Source organism: Pteropus vampyrus, unplaced genomic scaffold (genome assembly GCF_000151845.1).
Source record: "Pteropus vampyrus isolate Shadow unplaced genomic scaffold, Pvam_2.0 Scaffold71, whole genome shotgun sequence".
NCBI lineage: Eukaryota > Metazoa > Chordata > Mammalia > Chiroptera > Pteropodidae > Pteropus > Pteropus vampyrus.
The window spans coordinates 1,553,494-1,571,421 of record NW_011888852.1 but is presented as its reverse complement, the minus strand read 5'-3'; the positions used below and the strand labels follow the sequence as shown (position 1 = coordinate 1,571,421).

Sequence of the window (17,928 nt, the reverse complement as noted above, 5' to 3'; positions counted from 1 at the left end):
CATTTTGAATATAATTGCAAATAATGTGCATCGTGAAGAAGACACTGTGGGCTCCGAGGCTGCTCAAGCTCTCTGGCGAGGCCGGGTTTGTAAAAGGCAGGGGCGTGGAGGGGAGGGACAATGTCCCCGGCTTCTCCCGCCCCACGACTCTGCCCAGCCCTGCACGGCGCTCGCCAGGGGAGGGGAGATGCCACGGTGGTTTGCCGAGGTCCGCGACCCTGGACACGCGTGGTCACAGCACCGCCAGGTGGCACACGTCAGGTGTGCTCGCTCCTCTGAACACGCGCACGGCGCCTGGACGTTCGGCCCTGGGCGTGCGGGGCGCGCTCGTCCTCAGATGCAGATTCAGAGGCAGCGGGAACCGGCCTTATATTCCATTTCTTGCATATATGAGGAGCTGTTATTGCAAAGCTGTCTTTGGATTCCCTTCTGCTATTTTTCCTAGGGCACAGGGAGCCCTCAGAAACTGGTGGGAGGGAGCGATAAAAGATGATCAAGATTTCGATAATGAAATCTAATGGCGTTAAAAACCATGCCTTGTTTCCTGGAAACAAAGCAAAATACCAAGAACAGATTCGAAATATGGCCATGACCCCCAAGAGTAGTGTCAGGAAGTCTGAAGTCCCGAATGTATTGAGATCTTCAAAATATATGGAGGGCAGCAAGAAAAAAAACCCAATAACAATAATAATAATAATTAATAATAATAATAATGTGAAGACTTTTAAAAGACATATTTAGTGCAAGAAACGGGAGAAGGAAGCGATAGGTCTCTGCCTGACATGGAGAGTTTAATGTCAACAGAAGACGAAAAGAAAGCGAAATGATTCCTTCCTTTCCCATCCTCATCTTTCCAACCATAAACATCTTCCTCCTGAACAAAACCTGGTTTAGAAGTGGCTTTAAAATATGTCCACGCATTACGTGATGCCCTTCCCTGAAGGAGGTGAAGCTTAAGTCTCCCCTCCTTGAACGTGGGCTGTGTTTAGTGACTTGGTTCTAATGACTCAAAGGTGGCAGAAATGACAGAGTGATTCTGAGGGTAGATTTTCATTCTTCTTGGAGAGAGACCTAGAAGTGGAATTGCTACTCCATATGTATATTTTTGTTTAACTTTTTAAGGAACCACCAAACTAATTTCCAAAGCGGCCGCACCATCTTACCCTCCAACAGCATCGCACGAGGAGTCCAGCCTCTTCGCATCCCCGTTAACATTCGTTATGGTCCGTCTTTGGGGTTTTAGCCATCTTAGTGGGTGTGACGTCTTCATAGCTTTCAATGCTCGTTCGCTGTTTTAAACCTTAAGCGAAAAGAGAAGTTGCAAGTGGCCACGTGAAATGATAGCATTCAATTAACTCGACTTCTGCATCTGCCTCTTTATACTTGCTCTGCTATCTCTGTTCATTCCATCTACGGTTTAAACAATCACGGAAACTGAGTTACGCCCAAAGCGAGGTAGAACAGTTCCAAACTCATGCTTTCTCTTGCCCTTGCTCTTGCAGAGGGCGAGATGGAGAGATTTCGGCACTCGCTCCCCAGACCCTCGCCTGAAATCCCCTGAGTTGTTCCTAATGCTTACTTATATTCTCTCTTCCTTTACTCAGATTCTCTGAGTCAGAAATGTGCTAAATGAATGTACCTTCAATGGGACCTCCTAATCAATAGCAGAGCAGGAGAAAAGAAAGCCAAATGCTTTTCTTCCCAGCTGGAGACACTGGCAGTCCTGGGTGTGGACAGGATCTCAACTGGGGAACCCCTCAGACTTAGGCATGCAGGGAGGTACACTTTAAGAGGCACACCCAGAGGACCAAGCAGAAAAAGAGAGTCACCTTAAAAATGACAAAACAGGATGTGGTTCTATAGTGCAGCGGTTAGCACGTCTGCTTTACACGCAGAAGGTCATGGGTTCGCGCCCCAGTGGAGCCACTGTCCATGGTCTACGGCCATGTCACCCTGAACGAGCCAGATCCCGTCTGATCTTGGAAGCTAAGCAGGGTCAGGCCTGGTTAGTACTTGGATGGGAGACCACCTAGGAAGACCAGGGACTGTAGGCATAAACACAGCTCCCAGTTCAAAGAGACTGGAAGTCGATTGTATAAAACCAGAAAGAATGTTCTGCCCAGATGTGCAGTTGTCAGTCTTGGAACCAGAGGGAACAAAATCTCAGAGGCGAATACCGGGCAAGCCCATCCGAGGCCTGCCTAGGAGGGGAGACTGGACAGTGGGCTTCCAGAGTCTGGTCAGCGGCTTCTCTCTGAGGAGACAGTGGCCACCAGCATCCTGTTTCTGTTTCACTTAATTGTGCTTCGTGTTCACCGAGCAACCTTCTGAAGATGATTTTGCTCCCACGCAGAGAGGCTCGTGGAGAGATCCTGTGCCTACAGGGTTGGGAGCTGGTCGGAGTCCCCAGAGCAGAGCAGCAGATGTAGATCTGGGTGGAGGATGAGTGGAAAAAGCCTTTGATGGGGCTTCTAGGTCACAGACGGCATCATTCCACCTTCTACTCTTCTCCAGTCTGTGCCTCTCAAAGTTTACCCCCCTGCATACCTAAGTCTGAGGGGTTCCCCAGTCTGAGTTGTCGGGCAACGCCTTAGCAGGGCACAAGTTGATTTAAAGAACTGCTCTTTCCAACCATATTGGACTTTCTCAGAAACAAGAGCCCATAAATGAGGGTACAGCTCTCAAGTATTTAGTTCAAATACTGAATGTCCTTTGTAAACAACCACGACCTCTGAATGCAGCTCCTTTCAAAGAACTGACGCTCGAAGCATCATTATGCCAGTTAACATTGTGGAAGCCATTCTTCTCACTGGTATGTTAACATCTCTGAAATTTGGATTAAGGTGGGGGTCGTGCAAAGTGGCAAAATTCACCAGGAAGCCTTTCATCTTTATCGGGCCACGTGGCCATCCTCCCAGGAATTAGTTCCCATATTTGCCCGTCGTTACAGGAGCAGAGCAGTTCTTAGCAGCATGTCAAGTGTAGTTTTCGAGGAATCTGAAACTCCCCAAAGCCTGTTTCTTTATTCCTTTCGAGAATAAGCTATGAAAGCTTTGTTCTCAAATATTCCGTCTTGAATCTCTACCTTTCCGCATTAGCGCGGGTACCACAGTAATTCAATAAACTGTTTTCTGTCTCCAGTAACAACAACAACAACAAAAGGTCGCCTCAAGATACCCGGACTGCTACGCTAGACGGGCCAGGGCAGAGTGTGATATGAGATGCGTTTGGTACGAGAGAAGAGAAGGGTGCAGCGCCCCCGGTTCAGAGGGAGGCGTGAACCCCAGCTCAGTGCCGGCTGCCTCTGTCCCATCCATTCAGCTTCGAGAGGGCCGAATTTCTGTTCAAAGCTCCAGATCAAGGGTGATTGAAAAGATACATTTGCTCTCAAGGTTAGTTAATGTAACAATGGGTTTAAACTGACCACGTGATCTAGCACTAAGGAGAGATGAAAAGTCTTCAAAGAGCTCAGAAGACAAAAGGCAACCGAACCGGGCAGCCGATGGCTCTGGGGAAGGCTGAATAACTCAACAGGAAGGAGAAAGCCTGAGGAGGGAGGGGCAGCCATAGGGCAGGACTGCATTTGAGGTAGAGGTGGGAAGAGAGGGGGTCAGGTACACTCCCAAGTGAGCAGAAGGTGGCACGTGGTCTTCTTGGCATTCCCAAGGGTTATCACGTGAAGCCTTTGACAGGCACGGATGGCTCCTGCTTCTCTTCCTGGTATGCCGTACCTCCAGGAATTAAGAGAAACATAGTCATTCAGAAGTTCCCTTCTACAGATTTCTATGTTCAATTAAGATGTTTAAAAGATAGAGCCGATACAACAACTGGCAGGTACTTTAAATGGTCAAAAAATGGCAAAAGGGTTGTGCAATGTCCTCTCTTTGTCTGTGGCGTGAACACAACCTGACAAATGGAGCGACGAAGGAACAGGCAGTGCCTGTGTTTATTTAATATGCTGGCAAGACAAAAAGGAACTCTCCCCAGTGTGCTGAGTGGAACATAGTCGCCGACAGACTAGTAGCCACAGGAAAAATGAGGTAGAAAAGTCAGGTCTTAGGAAAAAGTGACTGAAAGCTTGCCGGCAGGCAAGTAGGCCAGAGTTCTTCTATTTTTTATTATGCCACAGAGAACATAATAGGGATCATGCTGGCTTTTTAAATAGTTCTCATCCCTCTCTCCCTCCCTTCTTCATTTATTTATCCATTTCCTCCCTCCCTTCTTTTTTTCGTTTCCTTTCTTCCCCACACTAAGGATCCGTGCTAGCAGCCTAATGCTGGAAACACATTGACAAACATCTATTATATACGAATGACATACTTTGTCATTGTTTGTTGGTATTATTTACGGAAATTATTTACCTTTCTGCAGCCACATTTTCTCACTCAATCATTATAGAAAGTCTAACCAAATCAACTGGCTTTGCTATAATTCATTCCTTTTAATGGCTGCATAATTTTACTTTAAAGATTGATTCAATTATTTATTTATGTTTTTTAATTTATGGGGATTCACTTTGTTTCAGAATTCTAATTATAGGAATAATGCTGTGATAAACATCATGGAACATATCTATTATTATAAAATTTTATTTTTATGTATGTTATTTGTTTGGAATAAGTTTCTCAGGAATAAGACCGGTGAATCACAGAGTGTGTGAATTTTTATTTTTGGAAGATATCGCCATATTGCCATTTAAAAATTGCTGTAACAATCCACATTTCATCTGTAAATCATGATAGTAAGTTTTCTTCTGCATACTTCAAATGCGAGTGGAAGTGTTATCATTCTATTGTGGGTTTGTTAATTACATGGTTATAAATGGATGTTGCTTTGTTACTTTAATTTGTATTTCCTCGACTACTGATAACTTTCAGTGTTCATGTGTTTTGGATAGTGATTCATTCATATCTATTTTCTATTACTTGTTACCCAATAGTAAGAACTCTTGGTATTTGAAAGATTTTAACTTTTTATCTGTCATCTGTGATGCAAATTTATTTTGAACTCTATAATTTCTCATTGATCTTGTTTGATCTTCTACAGCTTTTGATTTTTCTCTTGGTTAGTCTCCAGAGACCCTAAACTGTATGTATAGGCACCTATATATTTTTTTTGAAGTAATTTATTTATTTATTTATCCCAGATTTATTTTCATGTTTATTTCTTTACGTTGAATTCTTCACATATCTGAAATTTATTTATACAAATACTGAGAGAGAAGTGTATATTTTTATTTTCCTCCAAATGGATAGTCAATGGAGCCAGCATCTTTCTTCTCACATTGCCCTGAAATATCGAATTCATAATAAATTAAAATAATGTGTATTTTGGGTTCTGTATCTAGATTTTCCATTCGATTCCTTTACCATGTTTATTTATTTCAAAAATCAAAAAACAACCAGTGCCCTCTTTATTCGATTATAGAGGCTTAATAGTAAGTTTTATTTTTGTTTCGGATTTGATTTTTTAAAATTTATTTATTTAAATTAGTTTCAAATATAGTAAGTTTTAATATCTGCATTTAATATCATTACATTTTATACCTTTATACATTTTATTCTTGGGTTTTTTATTTTTCTAAATAAGCTTTAAGATTATTTTATATTATTTATTTATGGTTCTAATTGAAATCGCATGATATATCATAATTATTGTTATATATAAATATCAGATATACATGTATATAGTGAACTGGGGGATCTAATATTTTTGTTATTTCCAGTCTACACATCTAAGAACTTAGTATATATCTAAGAACTTAGTATGATTTTCCATTTGTTTGAGTCTCGTTTTCAGGACTTTATAGTTTTCTTCACATGGTATTTCTCTGCAACCATAAATGAATTTTTCCCGTTTCCAATAGGTGATTTCTGTTATTGATTGTTATCTATATTTTTATATCTACTCCTCTTACCAATTAGTACTTTTTCCTTAAGTCTTTTGGATTTTCAGGAATATAATAATATCAACCCCCCCCAAAAAAAGAGCATTTTATCCTTTCTTTTCTAATATGTATACAAATTACTTTAGCGTCTTTTCTTACCTCATTCACTAGAACCACCAAGATGACGTTGAGAAATAATGACACAAGCGAGCAACCTTACCTAGCTCCTGATCATAATTAAAGTGATTTTAGTGTTTTGCTATTTGGAATAATGCTTACCGATGTTTTGTAATCTTTATAATACTTAAAAAAGTTTCTTGTTTATACATTTTCTTAATTGTCTTTAAGAATAGCTGCCGGATGCTCATCAAAATGGCATTTCAGCATGTATCGATATGTTCATTTATTTTTCAGCTTTAATATCTGGTTGTAAGGAATCATGTTGCTTAATTTCCTGTCACCAATGCAGCCTTTCATTCTTGCAGTAAATTCAACTTGTCCATAGTCTGTTAATACATTGCTGGATTATTATAACTAATATTATATTCAGAATTCTTTGCATCTTGATCTTTATGCAGTATCTTTATTGGGATATAGTAATAAGAATGGCTTCATAAATACAATGAGAATTTGTCTGTTTTCTATAGTCTTAAATAGTTTAAATAACATCAGAATTTAAGGTTAGAATTCAGCTATGAAATTGTCAAATGCTATTAACTTTTTCAATAATACATTTTGAATGACTTTGCTAATCTCTTCTGTGGGGCTCGGTCTATTCAAATTTCCTACTTCTTCATTCAATTTTAATAATTTATATTTTTCTAAGAAATCATCAATGTTTTCTAGATTTCCAAATTACCTTTTGAAGATTGAGATTTTCTGTGTAGTCAAGTACACAATCAACTATTTTTGTAAATATTACATGGATATTAAAAAATACATGTTCTTTAGGAGTCAATAAATAAGTAAATTTGTGTTTTACAAATATAAATTCATTGAATCTACCTCATAGAAGACACTAGCTATAGATTTAGGATAAATAGCTCAACTTTTCACTTCCTTCCCTTTGCCCATCTCCAAACTTTCTGTAAAGGTGTTCACCACACCTGTCCCCAGTGGCTGGGTAACTCCTGTTTATGCTTAGGTCCCAGTTTCATGTTATTTCTCTACAGGAATTCCTCCTTCACACCCTAGACTAGGTGGGGGAACGGTTTCACAATATCCGGAATTTTTTCTTCTTAGCACTTGTCATTTGTAATTATATAGTTATTTGTGTAAGTAATAGACTAATGTCCTCCTCTCTACTATTTAGGAATCTCCATGAGGATGGGATAATATCTGCTTTATCTTATCATCAGAATAGAGTTGAGCATCGTAGAGTGTCTGGCACATAGTAAGCATGCAATAACTATTTCTGAAGGAAGGAAGGAAGGAAGGAAGGAAGGAAAGAAGGAGTGAATGATCTGTTAATCAGAGGAGATATAAATTCAGGAACTGTCACCAACAGTTTTCCACCGTGTGGCTGGAAACTCAGGCTGCCACACCAAAGAATGCGGAAGCAGACATACAAGAAAAAGCGGACTTGAGAAATGGAGGAAAAGAAAATTTCCTGGCTCCCAAGAACATATCAGTCCCTGTTTAAAGTCTGAATCGGGGACCCAACTGCATCCAGTCCTTGAGTTCTTGAGACCTGCTCGAGCCTTGTAATTCCAGGTTTTACTGCAGCTAAAAACGAAAGCGGATTTTCTTGGTTTTTACCTAAATTAACATCCATTTGCTGCTCCAGGACCCCATCCAGGATACCACTCTTAGGTGTCACTTCTCTTAGGATTCTCTTGGCTGTGAGAGTTTCTCAGGTTTCCCTCGTTCTTTTAGGACCTCGTTGCATTTTTTTCGTACTTTATTTTATTCCTTCTAATTTGACGTTCGCCTAATGTTCACATTGGTTCGCTTTGCGTCTCCTCCTTTTCTCTCTGTGCTATTTTTTGTTGTTTTTCGTGTTTCTTTTCATTATCTTTTTCCCTCTGTTAATATAGTTGTTCCACTGTAATTTTCTATTCCATACATGTTTGCCTTCCCTCTGCAGGGGCTCATAACAAAACACATATTTCTGTAATTTTTTTTGTAAAAAACAAAAAAACAAAAAATAAGATATGATTTACTTCCTTTACCAAGATAGTCAGTCATTTAGAATATCTTGTCTTATTCTCAATTCTCTGCCCTTACCCAGACCAAGATAGAATCTTTGACATGCATTGTTCATTACTTTTCTCCTTCTTCATCCCTAACGTCTAGATTTCACTGAGATAGCTCAGTATTTTTCATTCCAGATTATTATTAGAATTACCCTTACATAGTTCCTTTCTATTTTAAGAGCTCTTATTTGGGGTAGCTAGCATTACGTCCCTGGTCTACTGCTGTCCGTTTGAATCTAACTGTATGTGCGTTGCTGACCATGGCTTCTTTCCTTCTTCATGGTTCCCTGGCTTTGCTGGTGGTGCTGGCGGAGGGCGGAGATGCATTTTTATGGGGGTGCATCATTTCCTTATATAGTCCTGTCTCCAGTAGTTTCTTCGGGTACCTCCGATGCAGGAGCGATATACTCTCTGGATCACAGCGCCCTTTACCCATCCTGAAAGGAGAGTGACATCCGGAGGGGGTCAGGGATCCCGGGCAGGAGTCCTTTCCTCTCGACGGTCAGATGCCATCCCACCGTCTTCTCTCTCGGGACTTGCATAGAAAACACTGAATGGCAGTCTGATTCTTGAAGCGATTCCTGTCTGGAAGGGTCTAATGCTTTCTCCTCACTCTTGGAGTTTAAGAATTTTCCAGACTGGCTTCCGTGACTTTTTTTTTTTTTTTTTTCCTCATTCCTTTTGCTTGGAACTTTGTGAATAGTTCCAATGTGCACATCCAGGTCTGTCTTAATCTCGGGAACATTTTCTTCTTTTACGGGTATCATTGCCTCTTCTCCATCTGTGCATTCTCTCCTCGCCGGATCTTCTTTTATTCACATGTTAGTGCTTCCAGATATATTCTTGAAAAATCTTTTTTTTTTTTCCCTCTCATGCCTGTCTTCTCCTTGTATTTTTGCTCTGCGTTTTAAGTATGATTTCCAGTTAAACTTCCAGAGCACGAATGCCAGTCTCAGCAGCGACCACTACTCTCCTTCAATTTATTTGCTAGCGTATTTAGTTCAAATATCATGCACAAAAGCTTTGAAAAATAATTGACCGCTCTTGCACGTTTCTATATTTAGGATCAAATTTTAATCCCTCCCTTTAAGGATCTGTCCTGTGTGTTCTGCTTGTTTTTTTTTTCTCTCTTGGGCTCTTGGACTCTCTCTGAACCCTGGAGCTTAGGTCCAGCTGTGGGGTTTTTCAAAAGATGCTGTGGAATAGAGATTCTCAAAGTGTGGGCTGCAGAGCCCCGGAGCTCTGCCAGGTCAAGATGCTGCCATAATGATCCTAACATGTCGTTTGCCTTTTTTCCTGTGTTGGCATTTGTTCTGAGGACACAAAAGCAATTGTAGGTGAAAGAGCTGCTCTCTTAGCAGGAATCGAAGCAGAGTTACCAAAACATATCAGCTGTCACTGTATCCTTCACCACCACATACGAGAAAATGAAGAATTAAAGACGCGAGTAGTTTCTAAAGGTCTCATTGCAATCAGTGGCAAAGCTGGGCTCACATCCAGATCTTCATCCCAGCATCACAGACGCCAGGCTCCTGTGCAATCTCTGTCTCTCTAATAAACCAGCTCTGATTCTGTAGTGAAGAACAAGAAGATGAAAATAAAAAAAAAAATACACGTAAAACATACAGCCCTTTTTATAGCAGTAGTGACTAAGGGAAAAGCAATCCACTCTCCCTAGATTTTCTCCACCTTTTACCGTCTTCCAATACCTAATGTGCTGCTTTGGCAATGAGGATAAAAGCACAACTTCTCCTACATGGAGGCCTGCCCTAGCCAGACTCCAGAGGTGGCACTTGATCCCCAGGACCAAGACTCGCTCTAACCCGCCCCCGAGCTGGTCATTCCCCCTACTCTGGGGACGTGTTATTGATCAGGATGAAAAGGACACTTGGACTCTTGGTAGAGAACCCATGTCTTCTATAATATCATTTCCTTCTTCTGGACACCTACTTTGAAGGACCTAGTGCTGAATGACGATGAAAAAGCCCCTCGTTTAAGAGGCAGGAAAAAGTACTATTAAAGGTATTAAAATACAAACATTTGTTTCTTTCAAAATATTTTGTTACTTACAAAAGAGTAATAGAAGTAATAGTGATACAGGAGTAACAGCGTAAACTTGCACATTTTAGAATAATATTTTGAAATTTTATATAATTTTATATAATGTGATAATTGATAACATTTTAATCATGTGCTATCTCGATTGATCATAGGATTTTGGGGCTTATTTTTCTGCAAATTTATTAATTCATCAAAATGTATTTTTAGCAACTTTATTTTTAATCATTTTTAGCAATATTGGTTGGTTTTATAAATGCAAAATTAGAAATAATTTTTGACATTTTTAATTTTGAGAAGGATCTTTCTGCATATCAACTGTTACTGGAGCTGTTATGAGTATTTTACAGGCTGGGACAACATTGTTGGGATTATTTGGAGATGTTATATTCTGATAAATTACATCAAAATATAAATTTTATTACGTCTAGAACTGATGATTGTCACAAAATAATTTTTCTAAAGAATTTGGCTCTCTGTACAAACGGGTTTCATGTAAGTCTAAAATTGACTTTAAATGTGAATTTATACAATGCTATTTCAATGTTTCTCCTCTGACATTTGCTCAGACTGGTGGGGCTGTGGTTGCCACTTCTGCTACTGCTGCCTCTGTCGTCACCACCACTTAGGTTCTGTCCTGGCCACCCCCTAGGAGCCCTGACGTGCCCTGATGCACACCCATGGGATCCGGGCCGACTTCCGTGTGCCTGTGGCTGCTTCTGGACCACGGCCATCCATGTGCGGGCTGCTCACCCACGTGAGCACAACGCTGGCCCATCAGCACCATCACAAAACACAAGTTCAAAGATAAAATTATATAAAGAATTTCAAGACAGTCATAGAAGAACATTAAAGCACGTGCAGGGCCCAGGCACACGGCAATGGCAATTTCTGGTTTTCTGCCCAATAGTGGTTTGGACTGGTGTGTTGAAGGCTCTTTTTATTGCCAATCTAGTGAGTAATCTGTCTTATGAATCTGCCATTTACAATCGCTCCTTTAAGAGGTTTTACGTGGCTCTATAAACCAGCAATTGTCTCCCTTCTTATAAATCAGTTGGCCACCTCCCTAGGAAACCAGTGTGAACCTAACTCTAAATACTTAATGACTAATGACTTAAATTAGTGGCTGGGTTTTTCTGGGCCCCTAATTTTTCCGGGATTGATTAGCACAGGCCTAGAGAAGCTCTGGATTCATTCAATCATTTAAAACGGGGAAGACATAAATTCAATCCGTCGCATAATTCCGATTGCATGCCTGGAGCAATCCTGACTGCTCAAATCCCGCTTTTACCTCTTGTCCTTCTGAGAGCCTTTGCAAGCCCCAGTTTTCTCATGTGTAAAACAGAGATAGCAGCATGTCTTTGAAGACAGGGCTTGACAAATGTTTATTATTCTTATTCCATTCTAGATAAATGAGGTTCATTCTCTCAGCTCATAGCAGTGATGCTCCTAACGAGATAAAAATGCTAGCTTTGACTAACAACTTTTTGTGTGTGATATGTAGAGGTTGCTCACTAACGCTTTCTGAAGGCATCTGTAAAGGAGCAGAAACAGAATCCAGCTCAGTACAGCCATTCAGAAAGTACAGTTGGGCAGAGGCTACTGATGGTATGCGTGAGTGTGTGTGCGGGTGTGTGTGTGTGAGAGAGAGTGTGTGTTTCTGTGTGTGTGTCAATAAAAGTCTCTAAGTCTACGTAGGATCAGCCCTGTACTTACCTGAAAGCAGGCATGAGTGTCCGTGTGTACACGCAACACTTCCCTGAGGCTTTGCTTGGATGTCTGGGTTGCTTCCTCTCGTTCACCTGGCTGCTGTCGGCAGAGCTCCACGGGATAAGGCCGTAAAGCTATGCAGAACAGAGCATCTCCTCTTACCCGCATGAGACAAAGAGCAGGCATTTTTTGAAGCTGATTTTTTTTTAACAGAGCGAGGCTTTTCAAATCTACCTTAAGTTTGCTCATGAATTTGAAGCATAAACCAACAGCAGATAAAAGAAATTCCAAATTTAAAAAGAAATTCACATTTAGGTTTCTTCAGCTTTACTGGTATGGACTAAAAGGTTAATCAGGGTTAATTAATCAAACCTATATACCAATAGATTGGCATCGTGTAAAAACATTGATGTCTTCCCTGATGAACTTTATAAAATGTAAATGTGACTTATCACAAGGAAATTAAATTATCAAAAATGATGAAATTAGAACATTTCATTAAGTTCTCCCATGAGATCTGCTTTATAGAATAACATTCAGGTGCCTCTGCTGCTAAATGAATGGCCTCTGGACATGGTCACCAACCTGTGTCCTTCCCATTCCCCATCTCCACTGACCCGAGCCTTGTCTGCCCTCCCAGCCAGAACGGGAGGGCCCCACACTATCCCTGATTCACTTCTCACTGTCTTCACCACCAGATATCTGAGTCAAGATCCGATAAGAACCTGAGTGAGGAGAAGAGGAACCACTTTGAGATTTTGCGACAGAGGGCACGTTACACAGAGTTGCTCACGGGGCAATGGAAGAGCAGAGAAGCCAATAAGGGATGATGAGGAAACTCAGAGAGCAGCGACGGCAGGAAACCACTGCCTCCTCTGAGCTGCAGGGTAAAGAAGGAGGTGTTCCTGGGCCCCAGGGACCAAGGGTCACCAGGGAGAGGCTGGCAGGCCCATCCAGGGGGCACTGGAACAATGAAAGAGACACAGGGCAACATCTCAGACTAATGAAGCCAGAATCTCTGCAAACGGGAGCAGGCATCAGTCATTCTCAAAACTCTACAAGTGACTCCACTGTGTGACCAGGCTCGAGAACCACAGCTTAAAGCGTCTAGTCGGAATTAACATTCCCAGTATTGTATCTCTCCCGGACCGAGCAGATGTGGGGAAAAGAGCTGTTGGCACACCAGCACTCCAGGTCGAGAAGCAGAAACCAAAGATACCAGCAGATCAGGCAACCAACCTGCTCAATGACCTTTGAATGGAATATCCAAAAACTGGATTCGATTCATAAAACTTTGCTTCACAGGCAGGTTTTTAGTAATTGCTCTATAAAATATTCTCTTTTAAAGAGCCATATATTGCTCAATGTTTATTGAAAAAAATGCATGAAATATTATACATATGTCAATTATAGTAAACCACTATTTAGCACAATTAATGCAAAAGGCATTTCAAATATACATAAATTGACTAGAGTAGAATATTCTGCTTAATTAACTCTATTAAGTTGCACATATTAACTGTGTGCTAATTATTTGTTGAGCAAACTAAATATCAAAGGAAGATTCGTTCGGTGTGATATTATTGTGATTTATTGTATTTTAATACTTTAAAAATAAATAATCCATGGTGATACATATAATTAATTCATTAACCAGAAGCAAACATATGAATACACTCTTCCTTTAAATGACTGAGAAAGCAGTTCAAGATTTTGTACAGCCCTAGGATAACCTCTATAAACACTAATTTTCATCATAAATATCGTTAAACAGAAATCTGGCTGGCAAAACTCCAGGTAATAGAGTTCAACTGAGTCCCAGTAACTGGAAAAAATGGTTAACTCTTTTTAAAGAACCACCTGTACTAAGTTTCTACCTCTTTTCATTAAGCATCTATTTATACGAGAAATGTTGACAAAGCAAATATTATATGTTCTCGGCAATTACAAAACGAGATAAGACAAGGTCCCTGCATTTGAGCACTTTATAATCTAATGGAAGACGTTAGATAATCACACAGGTCACGAGAGGAGGTAGGAGGTGCAATTATGATGTCCGGGCCCGAGGAAATGAGTCGAAAGATTTGACAGCAAACGCCCGCTAATCATGGGAAGCAAGAACACGCATTAAGAGAATCTGAAGAGAGAAATGAACTGAATCAAAATGGCAGTTGATGTGCAGAACAAACACAAGCCGGAATACCGTGTAGAGATTATTGGGAAAGTCAGAGCCAAAGCTTCAAAGAGGATGATGGCAGCAAGTATCCAAATGAAGGGCAGATTCTAGAAATACTAGAATAAAAACAATCTACAGACTCGTGCCAGAATGTCTCCAAGGGATGGCTGGAGAAATTAAGGAAACAGAAAGATCTAATTTGAAAGGAAAGATAATTGATATTCCCCTTCATACATACCTGGTTGAAGGCTAGAGAGAAATCCCACAGGAGACTTTCACCATGAATGCACTACAAACACTCATTGTTTGCGAAGTTGTTTTATTATGATATTGTATAATGACATCAAGAAATAAAGCACTCACTGTCCCCTGTATTCCAAAATATCGTGAATAAGAATATAAATTCCTCTGATACAACCTTCTTAAAAGCTTCCAGAAACGCAAGTCATCTTTACGTGTATCCCATACGTCCTGTTTCTACCTCACTTTAACAGAGTCATGATGGTGATGACGATATCGTTCAGGCTTTTAGGTTGGTGAAGAACACAGATCCAGCCGACCACACATTCACCATATGAGCAGCAATGGTCTTTGGTGCACATTGTAGATCTGAGCTCTACCGGCCAGGCCTGGAGGGACCACTGTGATGACCGAGACTGTGTCTTGTAGTTGTACTGAAACTGAGTCGACAGCAGCCCCACGGTTTGCTTTGTGAGCATGACCATTTCCTCCGCTCGCACCTTTTTTTCTCTGTCTCTTTAGAGGTGATGGGAGGGAAGTCGCCGCTCCATAAAAAGCCAAAGGGACTGAAAAATCAACTCTTATTGGATCCATAAGAAGAGACAAACTGTTGCCCCCCAGACTGGAGAGACAAACAGAAAAATCTAAGGAGTCATGTCTGACCAAGCAGAGACCCGTGAGTGGAAACCACCTCAGGGCCAAGTACAAAACCTAAACTATAACTCGCGAACTGCCAGCGCCCAGTGTGGACAACCCTTAGCATTAAAACCTTCAAGGAGAACGAGTCATGGGTGGGGGGGTGGGAGGGGGCACAATTTTGTGAAATTTACTCTAGGAGTTTGACCAGGTTCTCACAGTCAATCGGGAAAAATCCCCTTGTGCTTCTGGCAGGGGGAGGGGGCAAGGAATCATTCTGAAACACACCAGAGGACTCTCCTGCTTAACAAGCCCTGCCCTCGGGAGAAGCTAGTTAACGAAGCCTAACCTGCTGGGTATTTACAGAGCCTAACTGCCCTGCAGAAGGAAAATACCCATCTCCAGTCAGTCAGCAGCCTCCATATGGGGGAAAGGAAATACCCGACTCCATCTCACTCTAGCCATTCTGTTCCGCCTAAGGGGAGAGAGAAAAAAGAGAAACATCGGAGAAGCCTACAGCCCAGAGGCACAGGCTCATTAAAAGACGGAGCCCTAATCACAGGCCTGCAGAACCCTTCCCCTCCCCCCACGCCTCACCACCGCTTTACTAAAGGCCTGTTTACAGCAGCTACTGTTGCCTAGTACTTTCTGCTGGACTCTTAAAAACAATTACAAGGTAGGCCAAAAGGCAAAAACACAGTTTGAAGAGACAGAGCAAGCATCAGAACCAGACATGACAGGAATTTTGGAATTATCAGTCTGGAAATTTAAGGCAACTATGATTAATATGCTAAGGATTCTAGTGGATAAAGTAGACAAGTGACAAGAAAGATGGGCAATGTAAGCATAGAAATGAAAATCCTAAGAACAACAACAACAAAATGCTAGAGATCAACGCACTGCAATGGAAATGAAGAATATCTCTGATGGGCTTGGAAGCAGACTGGACATAGCTAAGGAAAGAATCTCTGAGTCTGAAGAGATCTCAAGAGAAACCTCCAAAAATGAAAAACAAAAATAACAAAGAGATAAAAAAAAAAAAAAAACCAGAATACTCGACAACGATGTGACAACTACAATGGGTATAACGTATGCACAATGAGAAGAGCAGGAGAAGAAAGAAAAAAAAGGAAAAGAAAAAATATTTAAAACAATAATGACTAAGAATTTTTCTAAATTAGTGTCAGACACAAAACAAAAGATCCAGGGAGCTCAGAGAACACCAATAAAGATAAGTACAAAAGAAAAGAAAAAAGAAAAAACCCTCAAACAAAACCACACCTAGGCATATCATTTTCAAAGATAAAGAAAAAAAAAAAAACCCTGAAAGAAGCCAATGGGGGAAAAAACAACATACCTATAAGAAAACAAAGATAAGAATTACATCCAACTTCTTGGGAACTCTGCAAATGAGAAGAGAAGGGAGTGAAATAGTTAAAGTGCTGAGAGGAAAAAAATCACAAACCTAGAATTATGTAATCCATGAAACTGTCCTTCAAAAGTGAAAAATAATAAAGACTAAGACAAATAAAACTTGGGAGAATTGGTTGCCAATAGACCTGTCTTGCAAGAAATATTAGAACGAGTTGGTTAAAGTGAAAGAAAAAAATGTAGGTCAGAAATTCAGATAAAGGAAAAGCATCAAAGAAGGAATAACTGAAGGTAAAATAAAAAAACTTTCATTTTCCTTATTTTTAATTGTTCTAACCGATAACCATTTGTTCAAAATAATAATATCAAGAATGTATTTAATTACGTATGCTTATGTTTATATCTTTGTGTTTATACATATCTAAGTCTGTCTGTCTGTCTATCTATCTATCTATCTATCTATCATTTATCTATCATTTATCCATCTATCATCTACCTATCTATCTTCTATCTATCTATCATTGACCTATCTATCTATCTATCATCTATCATCTATCGTCTATCATCTATCAGCATAGCTCAGAGATCTTGTAGTTTCAGGTCCAGACCACTGCAATAAAAGTACGTATTGCAACAAAATGAGTTGTCATCTTTTTGCTGGTGGAATGTCTTGCCTTCGATTTGTAAAAAACGCAACATCTGTGAAGTACAGTAAAGCAAAGCTCAATAAAATGAGTTATGCATATTTATATGCTTATGTATGCTAATATATAAGTGAAGTGAATGACAGCAATCATACGAGGGATGGGAGGGAGGAATTAGGATTATTTTGTTATTATAAGGTATTCACACTACCTGTGTAGTGGTATAGTGTTACCTGAAAATGAACTTGTCTTAGCTGTAAATGTATATTGCAAACTTTAGGGCAACCACTAAAAAAGCAATAAAAAGAAATATAGCTAGTATGCTAAGAAAGAGAAGAAGTCGAATCAAATAAAATGCTCAAGTAAAAAGACAAAAGGCAGTAGAGAACAGAAAATAAAAAATAGGAATAAAGAATAAGGATGACAAATAGAAAACAATAATGAATGTGGGAGATATTAATCAAACTACATCGGTAAGCACTTTGAAAATCAATGGTCTAAATGCACCAGTTAAAGAAAAGAGATTGTCAGAATGGATCAAAAAACAACTGTAAATTGTCTACAAGAAATTTATTTTAAACATAAATGTACATATAAATAAATGATGGAAAAAATACCATGCTAACACTAACCAAAAGAAAGTAGAATCATCTATATGAATTTCAGACAGAGAAGACTTCATGGCAAGGAAAGGTATTAGACATAAAGAAGGACATTGCATAATAATAAAGGGGTCAATTCCTCATGAAGACATAACAATACTTAACATGTACGCTTCTCACAAAAGGGTATCAAACTATGTGAGGTAAAAATTGATAGAACTTCAAGGAGAAACAGATAGATCCACTATTATAGTTGGAGACTTCGACACCTCTTTATCAGAAATGGACAGATCCGGCAGGAAGAAAATCAGTAAGGTCATAATTAAATTCCTCAATACCATCAATCAACTGGATATAATCAACATCTATAGACAGCATCATCCGACAACAACAGAATATATATTCTTTT

The 17,928-nt window shown here is 39.9% G+C and overlaps 1 pseudogene; it reads left to right on the top strand.

The window, feature by feature from the left end:
- Nucleotides 1–1,935: 1,935 nt before the first annotated feature.
- On the top strand, nucleotides 1,936–2,054 carry LOC111741014 (annotated as a pseudogene).
- The last annotated feature ends 15,874 nt before the right edge of the window (nucleotides 2,055–17,928 follow it).